At 38.2% G+C, this 4,293-nt stretch overlaps 1 pseudogene; it reads left to right on the forward strand.

Annotated features, from left to right (window-relative positions):
* Positions 1-724: 724 nt before the first annotated feature.
* Positions 725-3,341, forward strand: LOC132169523 (putative disease resistance RPP13-like protein 3; annotated as a pseudogene).
* Positions 3,342-4,293: the final 952 nt, after the last annotated feature.

The following is a 4,293-nucleotide window of genomic DNA, read 5'->3' on the forward strand; positions in this document are numbered from 1 at the left end:
AGATTTGAGTTTTTGAATAAAATTATTAAAAAATATTATTTTAATGTGATGTGACAAAAATGATGATGTGGCATTAACAGACGACACAATTTCGGATGGAACACCAACTGAATAACCTATTGCGCCATTTCTTTTTGAAGAATTTAAGCTATTAAAAATGATTTTTTTTTTTTTTTTTTTAGGTGTGATCTATTTTGACACATTGAGTCGGAGATTAATCTGAAAAATTCCCTTATTCTTTTACTAATCTCACAATCTTTAGTTATTGACCCGTGTGATTTAATTTTCATAGGCGTTATATAATAGGTAGCAACTTTAACATGTGATTTCATGTGATTATTTCTTACCCAAATAAAAAAGATTGCACGCGATTAATTTCAAATTTGTAATTATCCACCCATGTGGTGTTGGGTCAATAATTTTTTACTTGCAATTGAAACCAGGAAGAAGACATCCAGCTGATTGCTCGCTGCTTTTATTGACCCAGTAAGTCTTTCTCAATAGAAAAAAAGATTGAAGTTGAAAACCAGGAAGTTTAGAGGTGCTTTCATTCATTTCAGGTATTTTACTAATCACATTTTCGCATTCTCTCTTTCTTGGCAGCTACTGATCTCCATGTTCGAAATTAGAAGCAGTTTTGTTCATTTTTCTTGCATCCTTCCTGTATCCGGCCACCTCCCGAGTTTATAGAATTCTTTGCAAAATTCAAACGTGAACAGCAACAATGGCCGACAGTGTTGTTAATGTTCTCCTACAGCAACTGCCCCAACTCATAGAAGGAGCATTTTTCCCTTCTGGAGTGGAAGATGAAGTCAAGTCATTTCAAAGGGAGCTCGAGAGGATAAATATCTTTCTAGAGAACTCCGATGGGAAACGGAACGAGCATGAAAATGTGAAGGCGTTAATCAGGCAAATCACTGAAGTTGCTTATGAGGCCGAGGATGTTATTGACACATTCATCGTCAAAGTCGCAGAACAGAGGAAGAGGAATATTGCAGGAAAGATAATATATGGCATTGGGCACGCAATAATGCTTCACATTGTTGCAAAAAAGATAGAAGGCCTCAACAAAGATCAACAAAATCTACGACAATATAGAAAAGTACGGCATTGAAAGTGCTGAAACAAGTGTAGATGCAACAGCAAGGAAGGCATTCTACAGACGTAGGAGACACGTCGAGGAAGATGACGTGGTGGGCTTCCTTCACGACTCTGATACATTGGTGAAACAGCTTACTCATACATCAGAGAATTCAAAACTTGATGTCATTTCAATCATCGGCATGGGTGGGTTAGGAAAGACCACTCTTGCTAGAAAAATTTACAATAATGATCACATCAAGAGTCACTTTTATTGCCGTACATGGGTGAATGTATCTCAAGATTTCAAAATCAGAGAGTTACTGCTTGAAATTTTTAAGTCTCATACGTCAATATCAGATGAGTTGACAAGGAAACTCGAAGGAATGAGTGAGGATCAAGCAAAAGAGTACCTAGTAGAGAAGTTGCTCACATACTTACAAGGGAAGAGGTACCTAATTGTCATGGATGACATCTGGGAAATCGAAGTCTGGAATGAGTTAAAAGACGCTTTTCCTGATAACTTCAATGGAAGCAGAATATTAATCACCAGTCGCAAAAATGAAGTGGCCTTACATGCAAGCCTTACTCCTCCATACTTTCTTCAATTTCTTAACAAAGATGAAAGTTGGGAACTTTTTCGTAAAAAGGTATTCCGAGGAGGAGAATGTCCTCTTGAGTTAAATACTTTGGGGAGACAAATAGCAGAAGGTTGTCGCGGCTTGCCACTTTCAATTGTGGTATTAGGAGGGCTTTTGGCTAACAAAGAGAAGACGCATCGAACATGGTCGAGGGTTATTGCCGATGTAAATTGGTACCTTACTGAATGCAAAGAGATTCTGGCCTTAAGCTACACCCACTTGCCACGGCGCTTGAAACCATGTTTTTTGTATTTTGGTTCATTTCCTGAAGACTTTGAAATCCCTGTAAAGGAACTAATCCAATTATGGATAGTTGAGGGATTCATACAACACACTGGTAGAAGAAACATTGAGGATGTTGCTGAGGACTACTTGGAGGAGCTCATTGATCTGAACTTGATCCAAGTGGCTGCCAAGAGTTTTGATGGAGGGGCCAAGAAATGTCTTATTCATGATCTTCTGCGAGACCTATGCATAACCAAGAGCGCGGAAGAGAAGTTTCTTTATGTACCTAGAAATGACAACTGTTCATCATGGAATACCTTTCGTAGACTCTCCATCCAAGGTAGCATTTTTCATCAATTCATTTCTTCAAACACCTCTGGCGCTTCGTATGCTCGTTCTTTTTTGTCATTTGGGAGTGGGCCCAAGTTTAATAAAATTCTCCTGAAGTGGGTCCACAGAAATTTGAAAATGCTTCGGGTGCTTCATGTTGAACTATATGACGAAGCCATTCCTGAAGAGATGGGAACATTGATTCATTTGAGGTACTTGACGATAAAATATTCGTGTTCAACGGGAGATATTCCGGCTTCCATTGGCAACCTTACGAATCTAGAAACATTTCACGTAGATGGTCAATATCCAAAACATTTGCCAAACTCAATAATGAAGCTGCCGCGTTTAAGGAATTTGTGTGGGACATGGACATTTCCTAACCTCTTGGACACAGCTATGTGGAACCTTCAAGTCCTTTCATTGTCATCGGACTCACAAATTGTGCGTCTCATTGTTGGGGGCATAATTCCTAATATAAGGAAATTAAGGCTAAATGCAAATGCATTCGGGAATATGCATCAGGATGCAATAGGTTTTTTTGCAAGCCTCCATCGTTTAAGTCATCTCCAAACATTGAAATTTTTTTGTAGTTTTCAAGACATTATTATTCTTCCTAATACATTTCCGGAGACAATCACCAAGATAAGCTTAGATGGAGTGGGGTTAGATGAAGGTGGCATGCAAGTGCTGGGAAAACTTCCCAAACTTGGGATACTGAAACTACACGAGTGCCATTCTTTTAGTTGCCTCCACATCCCTGCATGTTCGTTTCCCGAACTCCAATTCCTAAAATTGCATGAAGAAATAATTAAAGAATGGAAACAGGACGAAGGTGCAATGCCAAGCCTAAGGCATTTGGTTATGACTGATTGCCTTGAGTTGACCATGCTCCCTTTGGAACTATGGAGTTTGACTGCCTTGCAAGAGGTGAAGGTGTTATGGAGCAACATAAAAGTGGCAAACATGTTTCAGGAATTGCAGAAGGAGGTTGGGTTTAAGCTACACATCGATCCTCCTCTAGATGCTGCCTTTTATGTAGACCTCGAAAGGAGATGGGTGTAAGTGGTAGCTGCCTCGCCTTTATCAAAAGAATTGCAAGTAAGTAGACTTCTTCTCTCTTTTCTTTCTATTCTTTCTAAATATGTCACCTTTTATATTTGCAGTACCTCGTTATAAAGTCTTTCTTTCTTGGAAAAATATATACAGTCGAAATTCTCATGATAAATTGACCAATTGATTGCTCTTGATTAATCTTCTAAACAATTGTTAATTATGTGCTGACAGAGAATTTTGATGGAAACAAAAATTGTGTTACTCCTCTCAATTGCTGCCATGAGGTTCCTGCATGGAGTAGCTGCACATAGTTTCGCTGGAGCGGATAGTCGTTGTCTCCTTGTCAATTGGTAAGGTGTTCAGTGTTCTGTTATCATGGATTAAATGATTTGAATTGATTTAACTTGTATTCATTGAAAATAGATTGATTTAGCTTTTAGATTGCTATTTTGTGGTAATTTGTGCATGTAATTCCACTTTTTGGATTGAAGTCAGCTTCTCTAATATATAGATGTAAGCATTTCATTTTTATTTGGAAAAATAAGGATTTCCAAACAAGTGATATATACAGTTATTGGAATATTTTGATTTGATAATCAATGTTAGGACTTGTGATTAATGGAAGCTCTTAACATAAAGAAGAATGAATGGAATCTTTAGGAGTCTTATGCAATAATTTGCCTTAAGTACTTTATCTCCTTCCATGTAATGATTGTGTTAGAAACTTTGCGAAAATGGGTGTATGTTTGCTAGGGCCAAGTATAATTTTTCCTAAGAAAAACTTTTGATTTTTACGCTATAATAGTGGCCGCTTGACGACAATGGTGTTTTTCCCAAACTGTTCATGAAGTTTTTCGTAGTACTACGGTGCTGCTAGAAGTTCTTGGGGGACATCTCCAGCAGCCCCCCAAGGCTGCTAGAAGTTCATAGGGGACACCATGAGGCCACCAGAAGTTCATGG

The sequence above is a fragment of the Corylus avellana genome, chromosome 1, assembly GCF_965113065.1.
Source record: "Corylus avellana chromosome 1, dhCorAvel1.hap1.2, whole genome shotgun sequence".
NCBI lineage: Eukaryota > Viridiplantae > Streptophyta > Magnoliopsida > Fagales > Betulaceae > Corylus > Corylus avellana.